Source organism: Marmota monax, unplaced genomic scaffold, assembly GCF_021218885.2.
Source record: "Marmota monax isolate L192 unplaced genomic scaffold, Marmota_monax_Labrador192_F-V1.1 WCK01_AAM20220418_F8-fsc00256, whole genome shotgun sequence".
NCBI classification, from domain to species: domain Eukaryota; kingdom Metazoa; phylum Chordata; class Mammalia; order Rodentia; family Sciuridae; genus Marmota; species Marmota monax.
Genome location: NW_026692286.1, coordinates 1,562,573 through 1,587,421, shown reverse-complemented (window position 1 = coordinate 1,587,421; position 24,849 = coordinate 1,562,573). Strand labels below are relative to the sequence as shown.

Below are 24,849 nucleotides of genomic sequence, written 5' to 3'. Positions count from 1 at the left end.
CTGGCATGGAACAGGAATTTAGAAAATGTTTGTTGATTTATAATCTGTGCTAAAGTGGGCAATTAGAAAGCTGCTCTAAATAGTTCTTAAATACTCTTAAGTCTACTACTGCTATAATCGTATGCATGCTTACAAGTAGCAGACTTAAAAGCTATTTTTAAACTATTTAAAGGAGACTTGAAATTGCATGAGAAAATAAAACATCAAGATATATAAGTAAAATAAAACATTTTAAAATAAGTTTTTAATTCAATTTTAAGTCTTTTATTAATTTTCCCTATTGTAGCATGCACACTTGTAAACTGAAAACAGAACCAGTCCTACCATCTCATGTGTATGACCATAAAAATTTACCAATAAGTGAGAAGCCCTCAGAATCTAATTTTTAGACCAATAGCATATAATTATGATTTGACTCATTTTTCTTTTATGTGAATCCAAACTTCTTTAATCCATATAGAAATCTATTTACTAAATTTTTAGGGTAAAGTGGGAATAACATAAAATATTCCTATTTATGAATGACTTCCCTTCATGGCTTTATCCTACCTTGAAGCTTATACCTACAATAGAAAATTTATAGTTTTTCTTACTAATGTATGAAATTATAGTTAAAAGCTTAGGGTCAACTCTTCCTTGGTAAATGTATTTGTGGATTAAATGAACTAATCCATGTAAAGCATAAAGATCATGGATCAGAGTTGGCATTCACTAATAGCAGCTGTGACAACAACCATAAGGATAATGAAAATGATGATAACAATAGAAAATTCCTAGGCTTTATTTTAAACTAAGTTTAAGAAAAAACAATGTACCAAATAACTGCCTAAGCAGTGAACAAATTAAGCTCACAAAGCCAAGATTCATCATGCCAAGCTTTGGGGATTTCTCCTTGTTTTTTCCACTGCTCTAAGGATTTCCAGCCCTGTTTTAGTGACAAACCAACCCACTTGATCTGAGAAGCAGCTGCCAGGCTGTACCTTAACAGGCTGAGGTACAATGTGTGAAGGGCACACTAATATATTAGAGAATAGGGCAGGAAAGGCATGCCAATGGGTTCAAAGCTTGGGAATTTCACTCTCTTTAATGAACTGGAAAATATGTGTGTACTCATCCCCCTCTTACCACCTGTTATAAACCAAAGCTGCTGCTCCCATAATAACTCTACCTCCCAAGCCCCTCTTAAAGCTCAACCATATCTCTGCCCACTGACAAGAAGAGCTGACAAGCTACAAATGAAATCCTACTCCCGTCTGTCTACCTGAAGGATGAGAAGGGAGTTAGTGAGGAAAGAAGGAACAGAAGGCCACAGTAAGGAAAAATCAGCCATTTTTTTAAGGGGAAGTGGGAAAAAAAAGTAAAATGTACCTGATGGCCACTCAGAAACATGAAAGGGCAAGCCTCCCTCTCTGGTGGTTGAGTTTTCTGGCATCCTCCTAAACCAAATTTATTTGTTTTGTTTAATGAGAGGAATGTGAAAGGAAGATGAGTCTAAGTCAGAGATAGGACAAAGTCTGGAAACAGCACTTGTAACAGAAATTTGTGGACAGTAAAATGAAGTAGGTATATGCCAATCATGCTCCCCTGTTTCATCCATTCATCCCCTTGAATGGGGGCAGTTTTACCGGTGATTGAACTCAGGATCACTTGACCACTGAGCCATATCCCCAGCCCTATTTTTGTATTTTATTTAGAGACAGGGGTTTCACTGAGTTGCTTATCACCTCACTTTTGCTAAGGCTAGCTTAGAACTTGTGATCCTCCTGTCTCAGCCTCCCAATCCATGCACTCTTTTATGTATTAGACATTTGTTGTGCATTTACTTGTGCCAGATACCACAGAAACAGAGATAAAAGGCTGGGCCCCTGTCATCAGGAGATGAATAGAGTTTTGACAAACAAAAATAAGGATGGAGAGCAGAAACCCATGCAACAGGTAGGGAAACCCAATAGGCCAAAAATAAATAAATAAACAAACAAACAAACAAATAAAGGCAGCATGCAGGGCATGCTCTAGAAGATGGAGGAAACTTAAAGTCTCCCACTGCTTGTACTTCCTTGAGCCAATAAATGACAGGTGTATCATGTTCTCACTAAGTAAACTTCATTGCCCTAGAATTACTGCTTCTTTCTAATGGTTGTTCTCCTTAACTAATGGAAGAATGACAATCCTATTAGAGGTATAGAAACATAGACTCAAATGTTTGAATTAGGAGCAGTTTTTTTTTTTTTTTAATTATGCATCTTTCTCAGGATCTCTAGCTCTTTGCTACTTAGTTGTTTCAGTTGATTTTTGGCAACCTACAATAATTAAAAAGTGCTTGGAATGTTTTGTTTTGTTTGGAATGGTAAAACCTCTCTACACAATGAAATGTCAGTCCTCTTTTCTTGAGGTCTGTGCAGGTTGTATAGTCTAAGGAAATTATGCAGGAGACCTGGAGCTGTGGGACAAGAACCACATGTCCCAGAAATAAATATCACTCACTCCCTATCAAAAATTTCATTTTCTACTGCCCTAGCAATGTTTGCTAGCCCCTTTCTTTCTATGCTTTGGTTTTCCCTAGTACTGTATCACTAATATACCTTATATATCTTATATATATTTGTCTATCTACCCCCTCTAGAGGATAAGTAATTTTTACTATTTTGTCACCACTGCATCCCCAGTACCCATAATAATGCTCAGCATTTAGTAAACATTCCATAAGGACTTAATGAATGCATGCTGAATGCATGAATTTCAGAGGACAGTCCCAATTCCAAATATTCTGTTGTACAGTCCCCATAAACATACCCTTACTTAGACCATGTGTCGTGACTTAGCACTTGGTAAACATGGGCAAGCAAGGTATGGAATACATATATGTGTAGGTAAAGTAACCTATTACCTGCCACTTTGGGAGATATGTAAGCACTGTACTTGCATCCTTTCAAGAAGTAAAACCCATTGATCCATGTGGCTTCCATACACATTAATCCGTTTCAGTCATTAGTCAACTGGAAAGAGTGTGCAAAAGCCTGTGTGAAAACATAATCTAATTGTGACTTGTGACTTGGCCACATACTTTTATATTTTCTATCCTACCTCTCCAATTATTTTCTTTAAAAGTAGAAATACTTTTAAATACTAAAAGTATTTGGATACTAAAATATGCACACATTTTCCCCAGTTTTGCAACTCCTATTTTTAGAATAACACACATACCCCAAAACTTAACTCCTTATACTGAAATACTTTTGCAGTGTGCATTTTGCATATCAAGGCATGCACACCCCTAAAAGAAAGGAAAAGAGTAATAATCTATAGAAGTCTCTTTATTTTTTTAAAGAGAGAGAGAGAGAGAGAGAGAGAGAGAGAATTTTTTTAATATTTATTTTTTAGTATTTGGCAGACACAACATCTTTGTTTGTATGTGGTGCTGAGGATCGAACCCCGGCCGCACACAGCCAGGTGACCACGCCACCACTTGAGCCACATCCCCAGCCCCAATATAGAAGTCTCTTTAAACATTAAAATTATTTTTTAAAAAAATCAACCAGAAATAAAGCATTTCAGAGAGATAACAGGAGCATTTGTAATGGAAGCCTCCTTGCAGAGGCTGACCACATTTGCAGATGCAAATTCCATTACTTCCCTAACAACCTCAGCAACACTCTTAGTCTGTGGTCAAAAACTAGAAGGGGATTGGGAGGAGGAGGACGGTCCTCCTCCTAAACAGTGAAGGAAAACAGCCAAGCAAAAAGAGTTTGAGAAAGAACAATGGCCTCCTACTGAGAAAGCATGTTAAGTAGGCTGGTATTGAAACTACATTTTATTGCACACAAATCCATCATTGTTCCTTTTCCTTTTCTTTCCCTTTTCTTTTCTTTCCTCTGCCCTATTCACTGTAATTGTCATCTCATGTGTGATTTTTTAAACCATGATATATTTGTTCAATTATCTGCAGACCTATAGCCCCTTCATCAAATTGGCTGATCTCTTTTTACAAGTAATAATTCTATATTGGAGACCTAATGGAAATTCTTGGGAGTGATAAAACGGAGTCAAATTTTGCAATGCTGCTTCCCATCCAAGGATTGTTGCCATTATCCAATATATTTGTTTCAATGAGTGTTGTAAATACACATTTTCTTTTAAAGATAGTACTTTTACATTAAAAAAAGAAATGACTGAGTAGTATCAGAAATGGTATTTTCACAATTTGTCTCACACCTTATTCTAAGTTCATGTTACCTTTAAAAAATTAACTTTAAGGGCTGAGGTTGTGGCTCAGCAGTAGAACACTGGCCTAGTACATGTGAGGCCCTGGGTTTGATCCTAAGCCCCACATAAAAATAAATAAATAAAATAAAGATATTGTGTCCAACTACAACTAAAAAAATAAATATTTTTTTAAATGAACTTTAAACATCTAGTAGACTGAATGATGATTCTATCAGGGAGGGAATTCATCTGTACCTGGAGTACATTCATGTATTTTCAGCAATTAATATGCAAAATTACCAGAGAAACTCATCTATAACTCAATATTCAAGTGCAACTTTCTGTTGCTATTAGTATTCCATATTAATTAATTTCACAAAATACTTATTATACTCCATTTACCAATTGTTTTAATGGCCTCTAAAAATATTAAAAAGTATAATAAAAGAAAAAATTAAAACAAATAGCATCATTAAGCCACAGTCTAACAAAGACCCCAAACCATATACTGAGCCATGGATCAAATTCCACGTTAAAGCCCAAGCTGTAATTAAAAATTATAGCTTGGGCTTGCTCAGTTGGTAGAGTGCTTGCCTCACATGCACAAGGCCCTGGAACCAATCCCCAACCCTACCCCCAAAAAAATTAAAGTTTGAACACCCATATGCCAGAGGACTCATATCTACCATAAGAAGCTATTTAGTTTGACTCATCTCAGAGGTAAGACTAATGATTTACCTATGGTGGGGCTATGTCTAAAAACAATGGAATCCTAACAGTCATCCCAAGGCAGAGTGGTCAGGCTAACCAAGAGGGACAAAACTAGCCCTCTGCAGCACAGATTCTGGAAGGTACCACACATCTAGGCAGAAAGTAATAAGATTCATGCAGATCAGCTAGACAGTTTTACACAGCTATGTGTCAAAAATCTACACAGAAAGGCAAACTCTTGCCTAGAAAAGTTGAAGGTTATCAAAAGCAACAAAGGGAGAAAGGATCTTAATCCTTATTCATACTGTAGAAGCTGGCTACAACCTGCTCTGTTTTATAGCACCTGCTGGGCATGGTTATTGAGTGTTCACAAATATCAGCCAAAGACCAAAAACAAACAAACAAACTAGGAGCCTTTGTGCATTTCTCTTCTGATGATAAAATGACTTCAAAATAGCAATACCTCAAAAAAGTGTTAGATCTGATACTGTTTTTAACAGCCAAATATTCTTAACTTTCTTCTTGTCTTCTCGTAGTCTATTCACTCAATCAACTCTGCCAGGCAAAATAAGAGAGTTAAACATTAAGAGTGCTGCTCTAAGTGACTTCAGAAAAGTTACTTTCTCCTCTAACATTGTCTATAACATGGGAGAAGTGACAATACTTGCTCATGAGGTTAGAGGATCCAATAATGCATGAAATCATTTAGCACTGTAAGTAGTCAATGCAAATGAGCTGCTATCATTACTAGCATTTTAGGCTAAACTATAAGAAAACGCCACTTTTACAGGTCATGGTCAAATATGGGCAATTTCCAGTCTCTACCCAAAGGACTTAAAATCAACCTACTATAGTGACACAGCCATATCAATGTTTATAGCAGCTGAATTCACAGTAGCTAAACTGTGGTACCAACCTAGATGCCCTTCAATAGATGAATAGATAAAGAAACTGTGGTATATATACACAATGGAATATTACTCAGCATTAAAAGAGAATAAAATTATGGCATTTGCAGATAAATGGATGGAGCTGGAGAATATCATGCTAAGCGAAGTAAGCCAACCCCAAAAACCCAAAGGCTGAATATTCTCTCTGAATAGTGGATGCTAACCCATAATGGGGTGAGGGGATATGGAAAAAATGGAGGAACTTTGAATTGGGTAAAGGGGAAGGAAGAGAGAGGATTGGGCATGGAGGTAGGAAAGATGGTGGAATGAGAAGGACGTCATTACCCTAGGTACATGTATGATTGCACAAATGGTACTACTGTACATTGTGTACAACCAGAGAAATGAAAAAAGTTGTGCTCCAATTGTGTACTATGAAACAAAATGTGTTCTGCTGTCATGTATAACTAATTAAAACAAATTAAAAAATTTTAAAAGAAAAATTATATTTACAATTTTGTATGATTTAAACTAAAACATCATTTTGTCATCATAAATTTATTAATATTATTATTAGTAACATTATTATTGACAAAGATTTTTGACCTTTTAACGTCCTAATGTAGGCTTTTATATGCTTATTTAAATTGGAAAATGCTAACAAATAGAAAGTATTCCATTGTAAGAGGCTATTTATTTATCTACCTTCCTATAAAGATATATCAGGAATAAGGGAAGCCAGTCTACACCAGGATACAAGAATATTACTCATGAATAAACTGACTTCAAAAAAGAATCTTTGGGGGCTATCTTGTTTAACTAACTAAGCTTTTTCCATATTCATAACAGTGTCCTAGGCACTGGAGCATAAAATGGAATACAAAATTAAGAAAAATTAAATTAGTGCTTGATTCAGCAGCACATACACTAAAATTGGAATGATACATAGAAGATTAGCATGGCCCCTGCACAAGGATGACACACAAATTTGTGAAGTGTTCCATTTTTTTTTATTAAGATATGAATTTGAGGGCTGGGGTGGTGGCTCAGCGGTAGATCGCTCGCCTCGCACGTTTGAGGCCTTGGGTTCGATCCTCAGCACCACATAAATATAAATAAATAAAGGTATTATGTCCAACTACAACTAAAAAATAAATGAAAAAAAATGTTAAAAAAAGATGTGAATTTGGTGCCAACATACCTTACATACAATCAGAGATATGATAAATTGTGGTCTAATGGTGTATTAAAAATTGTAATGCAAAAAAAAAAGGAAGAGGGGAGAAAAGTGAGTTTTTTTAATTTTTTTCTAAAGTAGATCAATTTTTGTTTCTGGTATAATTTAGAAATCTTTCCATTTTATCATCCTTTGGAGTTAAATGTTAATTGAGGAAACATAAAGAGATAAAGATATTATGTATATAATAAAGGAGAGGAAAAAAAAGAAAGGTTAAATTAAAATTTTAATGTTTAGGGATCCCAAAAAGAATTTTAAAAATGAAAAGCTATACTCAAAGAAAATAAAATGAGGGCTGAGGTTGTGGCTCAGTGGTAGAATATTGGCCTAGCATGCCTGAGGCACTGGGCTCACTCCCCAGTACCACATAAAAAAAAAAAAAAAAAAACTAAAATAAACAAAATAAAGGTAGTGTGTCCATATACAACTAAAAATATTTTTAAAAAGAAAAGAAAATGAGGACCAAATCAGGAAACAGATTATAAAAATATGACATGGATCCCCAAAGCACAGAAAACAAAGCAAAAATAGACAAATGGAATTATATTCAATTAAAAAGCTTCTAAACATCGAAGAAAACAATCAACATTACAGAGAGAACCTACAGAATGGGAGAAAGTATACACCTGACAAGGGTTTAGTGTCCAAAATATATACTACAAGATCTCAATAGCAATACAATAAATAACCTGATTTTAAAATGGGCAATAGAGTCAGGGCGGTGCACGCCTGTGATCTCAGTAGCTAAGAAGGCTGAGGAGGACCATGAGTTCAAAGCCAGCCTCAGCAACCTAGGGAGGCCCTAAGCAAATTAGCATGACCCTGTCTCTAAATAAAATATGAAAAAAGGGCTGAGGATATGACTCACTAGTTAAATGTCCCTGGGTTCAATCCCAGGTACTTAAAAAAAAAAAAAAAAAGGGCAATAGACGTAAATAGACATTTATCAAAAGAAAACATAAACAGGTACATGAAAAACAAAATGCTCAACATCACTAATAATCAGAAAAATGTAAACCAAAACCAAAATGAGATATCACCTCACCCCACTAAGAATGGCTAATATCAAAAAGATTAAATTTAGATATCAAGTTGCTAGCAAGGTTGCAGAAAAAAGGGAAACCTTGTACATCAGCTAGGAGCAAGAAGTTCTGGGGTACTACCACATATTATGGTAACTTTATATAACAATTATGAATATATATTTCAAACAGCTGAAAGAACAGATTTTTATGTTGTTTTTTTTTTTTTTTTGTTTTTGTTTTTTTTTGTTTTTTGAGCTTTGTCAAAGGAATTTATTTAGACAGGAAGATCTGAAAGATGGATCAGAATTGACCATGACCAAAAAAGTTTTGATGGATGGTCACTGGCCATCCAACTATCCTGGTGATGACTTTAACCACAGATTTTTTTTTTTTTAATTTTTTATTGTGGGTTGTTCAAAACATTACAAATTTCTTGACATATCATATTCCACACTTTGATTCAAGTGGGTTATGAACTCCCACCTTCACCCCATACACAGATTGCAGATTCACATCAGTTACACATCCATTGATTTACAAATTGCCATACTAGTGTCTGTTGTGCTCCTCTGCCTTTCCCATCCTCCACCCTCCCCCCTCCCCACCTCTCCCCTCCCCTCCCCTCCTCTCTCTCTACCCCATCCACTGTATAACCCTGAGGGTCTCCTTCCATTACCGTGCAATTTCCCTTCTCTCTCCCTTTCCCTCCCACCTCTCATCCCTGTTAAATGTTAATCTTCTTCTCCTGCTCTTCGTCCCTACTCTGTTCTTAGTTACTTTCCTTATATCAAAGAAGACATTTGGCATTTGTTTTTTAGGGATTGGCTAGCTTCACTTAGCATAATCTGCTCTAATGCCATCCATTTCCCTGTAAATTCTATGATTTTGTCATTTTTTAATGCAGAGTAATACTCCATTGTGTATAAATGCCACATTTTTTTTATCCATTCATCTATTGAAGGGCATCTAGGTTGGTTCCACAGTCTTGCTATTGTGAACTGTGCTGCTATGAACATCGATGTAGCAGTGTCCCTGTAGCATGCTCTTTTTAGGTCTTTAGGGAATAGACCAAGAAGGGGAATAGCTGGGTCAAATGGTGGCTCCATTCCCAGCTTTCCAAGAAATCTCCATACTGCTTTCCAAATTGGCTGCACCAATCTGCAGTCCCACCAGCAATGTACAAGTGTACCCTTTTCCCCACATCCTCGCCAGCACTTGTTGTTGTTTGACTTCCTAATGGCTGCCAATCTTACTGGAGTGAGATGGTATCTTAGGGTGGTTTTGATTTGCATTTCTCTGACAGCTAGAGATGGTGAGCATTTTTCATGTACTTGTTGATTGACTGTATGTCCTCCTCTGAGAAGTGTCTGTTCAGGTCCTTGGCCCATTTGTTGATTGGGTTGTTTGTTCTCTTATTGTCTAATTTTTTGAGTTCTTTGTATACTCTGGATATTAGGGCTCTATCTGAAGTGTGAGGAGTAAAGATTTGTTCCCAGGGTGTAGGCTCCCTATTTACCTCTCTTATTGTTTCTTTTGCTGAGAAAAAACTTTTTAGTTTGAGTAAGTCCCATTTGTTGATTCTAGTTATTAACTTTTGTGCTATGGGTGTCCTATTGAGGAATTTGGAGCCCGACCCCACCGACTGTAGATCATAGCCAACTTTTTCTTCTATCAGATGGCGCGTCTCTGATTTGATATCAAGCTCCTTGATCCATTTTGAATTCACTTTTGTGCATGGCGAGAGAAAGGGATTCAGTTTCATTTTGTTGCATATGGATTTCCAGTTTTCCCAGCACCATTTGTTGAAGATGCTATCCTTCCTCCATTGCATGCTTTTAGCCCCTTTATCAAATATAAGATAGTTGTAGTTTTGTGGATTGGTTTCTGTGTCCTCTATTCTGTACCATTGGTCCACCCGCCTGTTTTGGTACCAGTACCATGCTGTTTTTGTTACTATTGCTCTGTAGTATAGTTTGAAGTCTGGTATCGCTATACCGCCTGATTCACACTTCTTGCTTAGCATTGTTTTTGCTATTCTGGGTCTTTTATTTTTCCATATGAATTTCATGATTGCTTTCTCTATTTCTACAAGAAATGCCGTTGGGATTTTGATTGGCATTGCATTAAACCTATAGAGAACTTTTGGTAATATCGCCATTTTGATGATGTTAGTTCTGCCTATCCATGAACAGGGTATATTTTTCCATCTTCTAAGATCTTCTTCTATTTCTCTCTTTAGGGTTCTGTAGTTTTCATTGTAAGTCTTTCACCTCTTTTGTTAGGTTGATTCCCAAGTATTTTATTTTTTTTGAAGATATTTTGAATGGAGTGGTTGTCCTCATTTCCATTTCAGAGGATTTGTCGCTGATATACAGGAATGCCTTTGATTTATGCGTGTTGATTTTATATCCTGCCACTTTGCTGAATTCATTTATTAGCTCTAATAGTTTCTTTGTAGAGCCTTTTGGGTCTGCTAGGTATAGAATCATATCATCTGCAAATACTGATAATTTAAGTTCTTCTTTTCCTATTTTGATGCCTTTAATTTCTTTCGTCTGTCTAATTGCTCTGGCCAGTGTTTCGAGAACTATCTTGAAGAGAAGTGGAGAGAGAGGGCATCCCTGTCTTGTTCCAGATTTTAGAGGGAATGCCTTCAGTTTTTCTCCATTCAGAATGATGCTAGCCTGAGGCTTAGCATAGATTGCTTTTACAATATTGAGGTATGTTCCTGTTATCCCTAGTTTTTCTAGAGTTTTGAACATAAAGGGATGCTGTACTTTGTCGAATGCTTTTTCCGCATCTATCGAGATGATCACATGGTTCTTATTTTTAAGTCTATTGATGTGGTGAATAACATTTATTGATTTCCGTATATTGAACCAGCCTTGCATCCCAGGGATGAATCCTACTTGATCATGGTGTACAATTTTTTTGATATGTTTTTGTATCCGATTCGCCAGAATTTTATTGAGGATTTTTGCATCTAGGTTCATTAGAGATATTGGTCTGTAGTTTTCTTTCTTTGAAGTGTCTTTGTCTGGTTTAGGTATCAGGGTGATGTTGGCCTCATAGAATGAATTTGGAAGTTCTCCCTCCTTTTCTATTTCCTGAAGTAGCTTGAAAAGTATTGGTATTAGTTCTTCTTTAAAGGTTTTGTAAAATTCTGCTGTATACCCATCCGGACCTGGGCTTTTCTTAGTTGGTAGTCTTTTTATGGTTTCTTCTATTTCCTCAATTGATATTGGTCTGTTTAGGTTTTCTATATCCTCCTGACTCAATCTGGGCAGATCATATGACTTAAGAAATTTATCTATGCCTTCACTATCTTCTAATTTATTGGAGTATAAGGATTCAAAATAGTTTTTGATTATCTTCTGTATTTCTGAAGTGTCTGTTGTGATATTGCCTTTTTCATCCCGTATGCTAGTAATTTGAGTTCTCTCTCTTCTTCTCTTCGCTAGCATCGCTAAGGGTCTGTCGATTTTGTTTATTTTTTCAAAGAACCAACTTTTAGTTTTGTCAATTTTTTCAATTGTTTCTTTTGTTTCGATTTCATTAATTTCAGCTCTGATTTTAATTATTTCTTGCCTTCTACTTCTTTTGCTGTTGTTTTGCTCTTCTTTTTCAAGGATTTTGAGATGAAGTATGAGATCATTTATTTGTTGGTTTTTTTCTTTTTTTAAGGAATGAACTCCAAGCAATGAATTTTCCTCTTAGAACTGCTTTCAATGTGTCCTATAGATTCCGATATGTTGTGTCTGTGTTTTCATTTATCTCTAAGAATTTTTTAATTTCCTCCTTGATGTCTTCTATAACCCATTGATCATTCAGTAACCTATTGTTCATTCTCCAATTGATGTATGCTTTTTCCTTCCTTCTTTTATCGTTGATTTTAAGTTTCATTCCATTATGATCAGATAAGATGCATGGTATTATCTCTACTCCTTTATATTGTCTAAGAGTTGCCCTGTGACATAATATATGATCTATTTTTGAGAAGGATCCATGTGCTGCTGAGAAAAAAGTGTAACTGCTTGATGTTGGGTGGTATACTCTATATATGTCAATTAGGTCTAGGTTATTAATAGTGTTATTGAGTTCTATAGTTTCCTTATTCAACTTTTGTTTGGAAGATCTGTCCAGTGGCGAGAGAGGTGTGTTGAAGTCTCCCATGATTATGGTGTGGTGGTCTATTAGACTCTTGAACTTGAGAAGAGTTTGTTTGACGAACATAGCTGCACCATTGTTTGGGGCATAAATATTTATGATTGTTATGTCTTGTTGGTGTATGGTTCCCTTAAGCAGTATGTAGTGTCCCTCTTTATCTCTTTTGATTAACTTTGGCTTGAAATCTATTTTATTTGATATGAGTATGGACACGCCTGCTTGTTTCCGAAGTCCATATGAGTGATATGATTTTTCCCAACCTTTCACCTTCAGCCTATGTATGTCTTTTCCTATCAAATGCGTCTCCTGTAGGCAGCATATTGTTGGGTCTTGTTTTGTGATCCATTCTACTAGCCTGTGTCTCTTAATTGGTGAGTTTAAGCCATTAACATTTAGGGTTATTATTGAGATATGGGTTGTTCTTCCAGCCATATTTGTTTATTTCTGTTACTAAACATGGTTTGTTTTCCTCTTTGATTATTTCCCCCCCATTTACTGTCCTACCTCCCACTGTTGGTTTTCATTGTTATTTTCCATTTCCTCTTCCTGTAATGCTTTGGCAAGGATGTTTTGAAGAGATGGTTTTCTAGCTGCGAATTCTTTAAACTTTTGTTTATCGTGGAAGGTTTTAATTTCATCCTCCATCCTGAAGCTTAATTTCGCTGGATACACAATTCTTGGTTGGAACCCATTTTCTTTCAGTGTTTGAAATATGTTATTCCAGGATCTTCTAGCTTTCAGAGTCTGTGTTGAAAGATCAGCTGTTATCCTGATTGGCTTACCCCTAAATGTAATCTGCTTCCTTTCTCTTGTAGCTTTTAAAATTCTCTCCTTATTCTGTATGTTGGGCATCTTCATTATAATGTGTCTAGGTGTGGATCTCTTATGATTTTGCACATTCGGCGTCCTGTAGGCTTCTAGGATTTGGGATTCTGTCTCATTCTTCAAGTCTCGGAAGTTTTCTCGTATTATTTCATTGAATAGACTGCTCATTCCTTTGGTTTGAAGCTCTGTACCTTCCTGTATCCCAATGACTCTTAAGTTTGGTCTCTTAATGTTATCCCATATTTCTTGGATGTTCTGCTCATGGTTTCTTAACAGTCTTGCTGAGCTGTCTATGTTCTTTTCCAGTTGAAATACTTTGTCTTCATTGTCTGATGTTCTATCTTCTAAGTGTTCTACTCTGCTGGTAGTATTCTCCATTGAGTTTTTAAGTTGGTTTATTGCTTCCTGCATTTCTAGGATTTCTGATTGCTTGTTTTTTATAACCTCTATCTCCCTGTATAGTTGATCCTTTGCTTCCTGGATTTGTTTGCGTAATTCATTGTCGAAGTGATCTTTCATTGTCTGATTTTGCTGTTTAATGTCTTCCTTGATACTCCAGATCATCTGAAGCATGTATATCCTGAATTCTTTATCTGACATTCCATCTGCTGCAGCTGTTACCTCTTCTAAAGTTGCGTTGACCTGCATTGCTTGTGGTCCTTTCTTTCCTTGTCTTTTCATACTGCTTGCGTATCTTTCCTGGAGGTGCGGGCGGCGGCTCTGCTCTCTCCTTATTCCAATTGGGGTGTCGTGGCTACCACGCCGGCAGGTCACTGGGCCTGTTCTGGGAGCTGGTGGCGGCTCTGTTCTGCCCCTACTCCAATTGGGGTGACGAGTGTACCACGCCGGCAGGCCACCGGGCCTGATCCGCCGGTCGGTTGCAGGTTTGCCTACCCTGCAGGCGCGGGCGGCAGCTCTACTCTGCCCCTACTCCAAATGGGGTGACGTGTCTGTCGTACCGGCAGGCCACTGGGCCTGTCCCGCTGGTCGGTCGCAGATCTGCCCACCTTTCGGGCACGGGTGGAGGCTCTGCTCTGCCCCTTCTCCAATTGGGGTGTCGTGACTACCCCGCCTGCAGGACGCTGGGCCTGTTCCTGGCAAGGGAGGCGACTCTGCTCTGTCACTACTCCAATTAGGGTGGTGTTTGTACCACGCCGGCAGGCTCCTGAGCCTGATCCGCCGGTCTGTTGTAGGTCTGCCTACCTTGAAGGCGCGGGCGGCGGATCTGCCCTGCCCCTCCTACCACGCCTGCGGACCCCTGGGCCTGATCTGCAGGTTTATCACAGGTCTGCTCACCCTGCGGGCACGGGTGGCGGTTCCGCTCCGCCCTCACTCCAATTGGGGTCACGTGACCACCACACCGGCAGGGCATGATCCGGGCGTGGGAGAAGGATCTGCTCTGCCCCTACTCCAGTTGGGGTGACGTGTGTACCACACTGGCAGGCCACTGGGCCTGACCCGCCAGGCTGTCACAGGTCTGTTTACCTTGCAAGCGCGAAGGGCGGCTCTGCCCTGCCCCTCCTACCACGCCCATGTACTACTGGGTCGTGGGTCTGCCCACCTGGCGGGTGTGGGTGGCGGCTCCGCTCCGCCCCCTCTCCAATTGGGGTCACACGGTCACCACGCTGGCGAGCCGCTGGGCCTGCTCCGGGGGCTGGCGGCGGCCCGGCTCCTTCCCTCTGGCTCGAGGACAAATTGAGGAGACTCGGGTGACTGAGCCTCACCCCCCTTACCAGGAGACCAACTGCTTATGTCACCGCTGGTATTGATGAAGATCTCTCCTCCACCGCTTTCTGCTGACATCAGATCTCTGCCATGTTGGTATCCTATGCGAATGGCAGCATTTTGTTCCCCTTGCCGGGCAACCCAAGCAACGGGTGAGTCCTGACCGGCCCTCAGCAGGACCCGGACCGAGACGCAGTTTCCGCGGGCTCCTAGCCCCGGTCCAGGGAAGTTCCGGGAGCCGGAACTCGGCCGCTCCGTGCTCGGTGTAAGCTCCTATAAGTGTAAGCTCCAAGAAGCAGTCCCCGCGGGCTCAGTTCCGGGAGCCGGAATTCGGCTGCTTAGTGCTTGGTGTTTGCTCTGATAGTAGCAGGGTCCAAGAAGCAGCCTCCGCAGGCTCCGCAGCCCTGAGCCAGGGCGGTTCCGGGACGGTTCCGGGAGCCGGAACTCGGCCGCTCCGTGCTCGGTGTAAGCTCCTATAAGTGTAAGCTCCACGAAGCAGTCCCCGCGGGCTCAGTTCCGGGAGCCGGAATTCGGCTGCTTAGTGCTTGGTGTTTGCTCTGATAGTAGCAGGGTCCAAGAAGCAGCCTCCACAGGCTCCGCAGCCCTGAGCCAGGGCGGTTCCGGGACGATTCCGGGAGCCGGAACTCGGCCGCCCCGCGCTCGGTGTTCACTCCGATAAGATCAGATTTTAAGAAGCACCCAGGCGCTGAACCCTAGTAATCTGTCTGCAAGCCGCAGGCGAATTGCAGCCTGAAATTACCTGTTCTATGGCTGAATGAGCTGCGGTCAGTCGAAAACAGGTATGGTGACGTCAATTTACCAACATGGTGGCTGCTGGCCTCCTCTGTGGTCTGACCGGTGTGGAGAACTGAGATGGACCGCTTCCTTCCCCCGTCTCGAACCCAGAATTCAGCCCTGAGTGCGGTGCTTGCGCGGCTGGCAGAAACTGCAGCACTGTAACCCTGCGTCTCTATCCCAGCACGCGTTGCAGACTCTAGCCGCGGGGCGATTTGCTGAATAAGCAGTTTTACCCTCCGTGCGACAAACCTCTCGCGTTTGAGTTCCCATAGCCGATCCTCGTGCGATGGAAATCCTTCCTCCAGGTTCCGGCGCACCCCACTATTGCTGGAAATTCCTAACAAGATATCCTTTAGCCGTCCTGACTTGTCATACTCCCACACAGTGAAGCAGCACACGGGGGTAATGCACTCCCCTCGCCGCCATCTTCCTTCCCCAATCGAAAGAACAGATTTTTGAAAGTTTTCACCACAAAGAATTGATATATGTTTGAAGAGGTAAGTTTCACCTGATTTAAGCATTATACAATGTATACATGTCGCAAAAATTACATAGTACCATGTTAATATGCACGACTTTTATATTTTTGTGTATCAGTTAAAATAAATGAAAGAAAATAAATAAAAATTATATATAATACACATACATAAAAATTTCTTATTCTTGTCTTCTAAAAGACATATACTATGTCTTTCTATATACATAATATGTGCAGACACAAGACTACTAAACAGTTGCCAATGACAGTGACAGACCTTGATTTGTGTCATGATTCTAATAATGGAGGTGCACTATTCCATCCACATTGTCTCATCTGGTGCTCCTTATGCCCAAGGGCCTACTTTTGACAGGTGGTGAGTTAGTGTTAAAAGAGCAGATTTTTGTCATAGAATGAGCAAGCTGACACCCGTAGAATTCCAGCCGATGGCCTTTACCTCATCAAAGAATTCCCTGTCCTCATCACACACTAACAGTGCTAAAACATGCATTTAAATACCATCAATCATGTTACTACTTTAAAAAGCATTCATAGTTTGGACTGCTATAACAAAGCACCATAGACTGGCTGAATTATAAACAACAGAAATTTATTCCTCACAGTTCTGGATCCTAGAAGACCAAGATGAGGATGCAAGCCAGCATGGTCAGACTCTTGTTTGGGTCCTCTTCCAGATTATAGATGGTTGGTTCCTCATTGTATCCTCACATGGCAGAAAGAAAGCTAACTAACTCTCTGGCCTCTTTGTATAAAGGCACTAATCTCATTCACATAAGTGTCACCTTCATGACCTAATTACCTCCCACAGAACATTGGTAATTAAAGTATAATCATTTACACATTTACACAACAGAATAAGAACCTGAACTTTACTTCTTATCAATATCTCACAAACCAATATTTTTGAGAATTTTCTCACTACCCTAGCCATCTGGAATCAAGAACATTAAGAAAAATCAACAGAAGCACACAAGTAAATAACAGAAAACAACATTAACTAGTTTCCTGTAAATAAGAACTCCCCTGGATTTCATCTCACCAAAAGCTATTCTGGCAACCTTCCAGTAGTCCAGTGCTCCACAAATTATGCATACTGATTTATGTAAAGCAGGCTTTCATTTTGTTTTAGGATAACAGAAGATAATTTGATCTTATTTTTGTGAGTAGGAATTTTTTAAATTTTCTTTGTCTTCTAAAATTTACTTTTCATATTTATTTTTATTCCGTGGGTTTTATTTGTATGTTTTCCCTCTTTTGATCTCAATTTGTTTTCCTTAAACATAGTCCTTTATTAAAAGGTCTCCCTTTTAGAGATTTTCATTCAACTTTTCTTAATTTTGCATTTAAGCACAAGAGACTAGGATAGTGCCTTGACCTTAGCAGTTGTTTGCTAAACAAATGTACCAAAGCATCTGTGCTTAACTTAGCCATTTGAAACATTCTTAGATCTGGATACATACTAGTTTTCATTACTACTAACACATTTTTACTCACATGGAACTTCATAAAGTACCATTTGAAGTACAGTAATTTCTATTTGACAACATTTTGAAGTTGAAATATGCCTTCCAATCTATAATGCTTACGGATATTTACTATTATGATGCACAGTAAAGTTAGGAAAAAAGTTTTATTTATAGGCAATTTTTAAAAAGACAAACTTTTAAATAACCCATATATATACATTAAACACCAATGCACAAATCAAAATTTTGAGACCCAAAACACTCTTGTTATACATACTTTTATTTTAATATATATAAAATATCCCTAGGTACTTTTTTCTTCAAGGCCCCTAATAATGGCAAGAGTCTTATAAGGAATAACCAAAGGAGGAAGGATAACAGAAAATATTTGGTTTATTCAAATGATGAAGTTCTGGAGTCTTTTAGAAACACAATACTGAAACTACCTCATATTTCATTAAAAGAGCACTAATTTCTTCATATGAAGAAATTTATGGTTTGCTGAAAACTCAGCTTTTAGAAAAAGCCAAAAGGAAAATACTGCAAAAAAGAATTATTGTGTTGGGTGATTTTAATTTTAAATAGCTTATTATTATTAAATAGAGCTATGAAAAGGTAAAAAATATACAACAGTACTGGTGGTACAGTGTGAGGAATACAGGCTATGCAGTCAAAAGACCTCAGTTCTGACCCTACCTTCACCTCTTTACCACTAAGGCTGTCCACAAAATATAGTGAAATTACACAGGTAATGTATGTAGTGCAGGAACTGACTAGTAAGTAAGAGCTCAATGAATAATAATACCATAACTACTCAAATAAGGTCTATTGAATATATACAGTTTGTCCTCTTTCAAAATCCTAACAGAATGTAATGAGATTAAACATAGAAAAATCCACAAATATAATGAAAACCAGAGGAAAAAATAATAACAATATTTTGGGAGATTAAAAAAACAGATGCATGAGTCATAATTAACCTAACAAAACTGAGAAAGTTGAATCCCACATCCATAGGACACTTAGCTACATTGCTTGAAACTGATATTTCTCAGAGAAGCCTACTTATTTTTTGTTCTTTTATTATGTTAAAGCATCCCTGTCCACAATGCCAGTTAAGTGATTTTTAAGATTATATATGAAAATGGAATCTATTACTTCAGACAGTATATGACAAGGACATTGGAGACAAGGATTTTGATTTTAATTAGGATTAGGCAGAATAACCAACAAAACAAAGCAAATGAAAATGAGTGTTAGAAGGGCTTTAGGAATAGTAATAAGCCATTAAACTAATTAGCCACTAAACTGGAAGTTCTCAAAGAGCAAGTTAGGCTAACCAAGTAAAGCTTTCTATAATTACACTTTCCAGTTTCCAGTACTAACAACACTTACTTACATACCAAGAGAGCAAAACTTGGAGAGGAACAGAGAAGAATAGGTCTATGCTTGGGTGGAGAGGTGATTGTAACACATCACCTTGGCCCTGTTGAGAAGTTAGTACACAAAATACAAAACAGTATACAAAATACAGGCTTCCTTCCCAGAAGTAAAATTAAGGAACACTTTATAAGGCACCACCAACAGGAGTGTAATTTGATTCAGTCAATCTGGAGAACAAATTTTCCCATGCTATTATTTCATTTCTTTTTAAATACTCCTTTTCTTTCTATTTACCAAATGTGGTCATTCTACAGACCTCAATGAACAAACTATATTCTATGGCTTTAACTAACAGCTCCACATAACTGATTCTCAAATCTCCACTTCAGTCCCTGTTTCTACTATCTATTCTAGGTTACAAGCAAGAAGAAATACTATCTGGTCAACAATCTCCTCAATCTAAATAAATCCAAAACTGAACTTGTCTACTACAAATCACCCCTGCCCCAATCACAACTGTCTTTGTCAACACCTCTGCATTCTATCAATGGCACCACAGCTCTCTCAGTTACTAAAGCAGATCTTCAGTTAGCTTTGCCTATTCTGTCTCCTTCTATTCATTAAAGAACTGAAATCTTTACTTATGGAGCCAAAATTAGAACATGACCTACAAAAGTAAGAAAAAAAATGCCATCACAAAAAGCAATTTAAAATAGTTTGAATATTAAAATATTGTGTTCTTCCACATATTACTACTGAGGAAGAATGGGGCTGTGCAAAAATCCAGATGTTGGTTATCACATAAATGCAATTACTGTCATCCCATCTTAATCATTCTTGTCTTCACAGACATCTCTTCCTACTCACCAACATCAATGCTCTCATTCAGGCTTTCGTTTCCTCACATCTCAATAGAACTTGCTTCTTGTCTAAATCCATTGCACCCATCACCCTCTCGTATCAACAAATTTTGTTTTAGCACTGATTATTACATTCACTTACCTAAAAAACCTTCAATAAGTCTTCAAACTCTGCAGTGTGGCATATAATTTTATATTCTTTTCCTAGAGTTAGTGTTAGGGAGCCCTTCCACGTCACATGCATCTTCACAGGTCACAGATTAAAAGTCCCCACACAGGTATGAGATCAAGAAATAACTAGGCAATGCACACCTCATTCTCTCAGATTTTTCTCTTTACTACTTTTCTAGCACTCCCTATACTTAATGTCTTTTTCATATTCTTCTGTATGCCAACATCACCCACAAGAATTTATAATCACTATAACTCTATAAGCAAAGAGATAATTGATTATTGTTCTAATCAATAATTATCAACAAAAAGACTTAGACATAACAAAATTAGAAGGAAGGGGACCTTAGCTGTGGAATAACTAGAATTCAAAGTCCAAAATAGGATCAGGAGTGAAGCCAAACAAGCTCTCAGATCTGATGATGAAGGCCTCACTAAAAGATGAAGATGTCTTGCTGTCCATTTATTCAGGAAAACAGAAGTAGCATGAACACAACTTATCCCTTTATAGTTTTCCACATTTTTTCCCTATAATCTCATCAGAAGCTAGATAGTGCCCTGGGTATTCTTCCATTATAGATAAATATCAAATAGAAAAGAACTTCACTGACCAATGTTCTCAATGTAAAATTAACAAATTTGGAGACATTTTTAACATCAAACTAAAAATATCCTGTCTTGACAGAGCCTATATTTAGGCTTAAAAAAGATATTCTCTCTGTCTTCCTTTCAATCTCACATTTTTAACTACATTGTCTTAGCCCATATTTACAAACTTCAGAATAAAATGAATTTTCTTTTCCATTTCATAAAATATTCTGTTTTTTCACAGAAAAGAAACATAACAAACAATGCTCACTGTTCTCCCAAATATATAAGGCCTCCATTGGAGGTTAACAGTTTCCACCAAAAAATGAAAGTGTTGTTGATTGTTGACATACACACACACACACACACACACACACATAATCCACTCTTCTCTCCCTGCCCCCAACATAGAAGGTCCATTTAATTGAAATCTAGATAGTTTAAAACAAATCTCTTTCTTCACTGGAGCAAAAGGGGAAGGCTATATTCATTCTGACAGCCTATTTTTATAAGAATGCAAAAAAGTAGAGGAGTGTGAGCAAGATGACTCTGCAGTATCTGAATAGTATTTTCAAGTAGGATTTCTCTGCCTTTTAGTTTCTGGTGTTTAACTTAAATACACTACCTCTCCTAGGGAAAAATAACCCAAAGTATGTACCCTTTCACTGCTCCAATGTCCATCCACAGGATTAAATATGTGTGCACCCTATTCAGAGCCCTACCCTAAACAAAATATAAAATGTTTGGTCTGTACTAACAAATGTTGGTTTTCTCTCTATTTCTTCTTTACCATTGCTTCACACATGCTAAACAATTGCTCTGCCACTGAGATACCACCTATCTCTGTGAGCTCTTCCCAATATTTCCTTATTTTATCTCTTTTTTGGGCTAAGCAAATTAACATTATCTTTACAGATGTGGTTTTTAAAAGATAAAACCCTTAAGAATAAAAGATATTTACTTTTCTATATATTTATAAACAAAGTTTCTCACATGCGTAAACCAGTAGGTGCCCCCATTTTACTTGATCTGTATAGCTGAGTTGTCAAAAACTTTTTTTTCAAAACAATGTTGTCCCATTGTATCAAGCTCACTTCCTTTACTTCTGAATCTCTGAGTCCAGGGTCATTACATAATAATAGTTTGGGATCTGAGAATTATAAGTTATGGCTTAAATGCATATACAATGCTAAATTAACAAGCTAAATTTGCTGTTGAAGTGCATAAGGATGGGAAATATTATTTGCTGTGCTCATAGAACAGTGCTAAAAATTTTTATTTCATCTAACTACAAAAGCAATGAATATTTATTTTTTAAAAATTAGAAAATATAGGGTTGGGCATGTAGCTCAGTGGTAGAACACTTGACTATCTTTTGCCTGGGTTCAAGCCCCAGTACCACCCAAAAAAATAAATAAATAAAGTTAAAAAGCCTCAAGAAGAAAATTAAAACTACTAAGAGATAACTACTACTGAGTCATTGCTTTAAAACTGACTGTTGCCTATGCATAAGTTGGAGAAGGTAGAATAGCATCCTATAATTAAAACTGATCATCTTAACCATTTTTAAGTGTTAAATGGAATCAATTACATGAAGTAGATATCTGACATACAAAAAAACTTCAGTTTTTCATACCAGTTCAGAAAAAAATACCATTTGACCCTTAAACAGCAATTTTTTAAAAACCTTAGTTTAGTTTCACTGTTCCTAATTGAACAAACTAAATATCCTTACAGATTTTTAAATAACATAGTAACAGACATTATGTCCCAGCAGGAAAAATGCTACATAATTAAAGGACATGTGCCGACATCATCTACTTTCATATATGGTTGGCAGGGATTTTCTCACATTCTCACTTTCTACTAAATGCAGCCATGTGCGAGAGGTACATTTGCTACCTATAATCACAGTATTAGAAATCATGACCAGTGGCTCTAGTACCTAATGTCACACACTAAACATTTCCTCTAATGCCAGACTTATCAAGCATTCCCACCCTTCCAGGAAAAGGGAAAACAGCATGATCTTTGCATACCCTCTCTTGGTTAAAGTCTCTTTTGGTTAAAGCCTCTCAGAATCTTGTAGGTTGAATCCACTGTTCCAAAGGAATAATTCTACCAAACTTTTCCTTGAAAAATCAAGCAGAGCATAATGAAACACACAAAGAACTTCCCAGCCACAGTCAATCTAAAATAGCAAGAATAAAGAAGACTTTTCCTCAAATCATACCCACAACTTCAACCTCCATTGTAAAGTACCCAGATGTTCTATCCCAGAATGCAATTCTTCTGGTTCTCTTGATATAAAGCAGAAATATTGTCAATTTCATTTTACGAAGAAAGAAAAAGGAAGAACAATTTAAATTTCTTACCTAAAGTTACCTGGAAATCACAGTGACAACCTAGGGAAGGAATAGTTTAAGAAAGATCAATTTAGCTAGGCATAGTGGCATGTGCCTGTAATTCCAGCTGCTTAAAGGCTGAGGCAGGAGAATTGCTTGAGTCCAGGAGTTCAAGGACAGCCTGGGCAACATAGCAAGACTCAGTTTTCCACTCTTCCACTGTGCGGTGCTGACCAGTTCTGAAACCCACATTTTTTCTCCTCTTCCACTATGCTGAGCTCACAATTTAGAATGCTCAATTTAAGCTCATAGAGAGAGACCTCATTCATAATATATTAAAACAGGAGTACGAAAACTTTTTCTGTAAAGAACCAGATATGAATATTTGGAGCTTTTTTATGCCACATAGATTTTTTTGTTGAATACTCATTGTTTTCTCTTACCCTTTGAAAACAAAAACCATTCTTCATTTGTGATACCACACAAAAACTGGCAGCAGGCCACCATTTGCTGACCTCTGCATTAGAAAACATGGTCCAAGCAAGACTCAGTGATTCAGATTTGACAAAAACTATAGCACTGATTCAACATCTTGATTTACTACAGTACTTTTCACTTTAGGATTGAGAGAAAAGAGGGCAGGTAGAAGAGAATCAGAATTCCAGCTAGTCACTATGCATTCATTATTAAGGAAAGCATAAGGAAGAGTGGTCTCTTAATTAGATTCCTTCATTAGAGTAGTCTTAGAAACTATTAGGCATTTATTTCATTTACTTCCTGCATTTCCATCCTTTGCATATTCCAACTTAGGTATTAATCTGTCACTGAAAATCAATGCTTTCTGCAATCTAATTAAAACTATTTCAAAGGCTATAACATAATGAACAAAACCTGGGGAGATTTAAGCTGACCACAGGCTCTTTCAATATGATCAAAGGCTTCTGGGGTTCTATTATTTGAAATTATAGAAAATATTTTCCATTCACTTTATATAATACTTGTAAACATGATTTTGAATACTCCCTATAACTTGCAATAACCATGAAGTCAACCTAACACATGTTGCAAACTGGATCCAGTTCATCAACCTTACAGTGCATGATGAGCAGCATTTAAAGTGACATTCAACTATTGCTCTACAAGGTAAAATAATCTACTATTTATGATCTCTTGTATATTTCTGCATTAGGTGCTGAACTTATATCCAGGATTTTCTCATGGGCTATCCATAAGCAAATGCTGTCATGTGCCCTGTCAGCTGGCTGGCTGACCTCTGCCTTGGTCTTGGCAGTACAACTTTAGTGTCAGGTTCAAGTGTCTCTGTTTAAAATATTTTCAACTCTGCTGATTCATGGCCAGCTGCTTGGTAGCTACAGAGTGAAAAAAGAGGATGGCCACAAGGGGCCAATTTAACAGCAACAAATGTTATTTTCATTGCTGAGCTAAACAAATTAGAAACCAGAAAACTCTAGATTCCAAAGGCCAGTAACTTATTTCACAAGGCTTCATGTGGAACAACACGGCCATACAGATAAATACAAACAAGCTGATTTTAGTCAGGAACGGCTAAAAATTGGGACAGGAGTAAGAACAATAAAAGCAGCCTGGATTTGCCCTTTGTGTCCAATTTTATATTCCCCTCTTGAGAAAACCCTGGACAGCCAAGAAGACCTGGCCCAAGACCTACTAACACACATTCAAGAGAGATTGGGAAAAGTGACCAACTGCAAAAGCCAATTACAGAGGTGCAGTCAAGCAAGGAAAGTGCTTTTCTATGTCCAAAGGGCATGGCAACATCTGTCATGATGCAAGATACCAAGCAGAGAAAGGAAAGGAAGGAAGGTGTGAATTCCTCCTAAGGGCCTGGAAGTATGCTACAAATCATTACAAATGAGTAAGAGAGGAAACAGAAACCCCATTTCACAGATGAAGAACTAAGGCCCAGAGAAAAACTTA

General features: G+C 37.9%; 1 protein-coding gene and 1 non-coding gene across 2 annotated transcripts in view; one reads left to right on the top strand and one right to left on the bottom strand.

Annotated features, from left to right (window-relative positions):
- Ppm1l (protein phosphatase, Mg2+/Mn2+ dependent 1L) overlaps positions 1 to 24,849 on the bottom strand; it is a 317,871-nt gene that overhangs the window by 234,003 nt on the left and 59,019 nt on the right. The gene's annotated exons all lie outside the window — the stretch shown is intronic.
- Positions 6,708 to 6,814, top strand: LOC124090112 (U6 spliceosomal RNA). Its single transcript, XR_006850956.1, has one exon. It is a non-coding gene; the product is annotated as a U6 spliceosomal RNA (small nuclear RNA).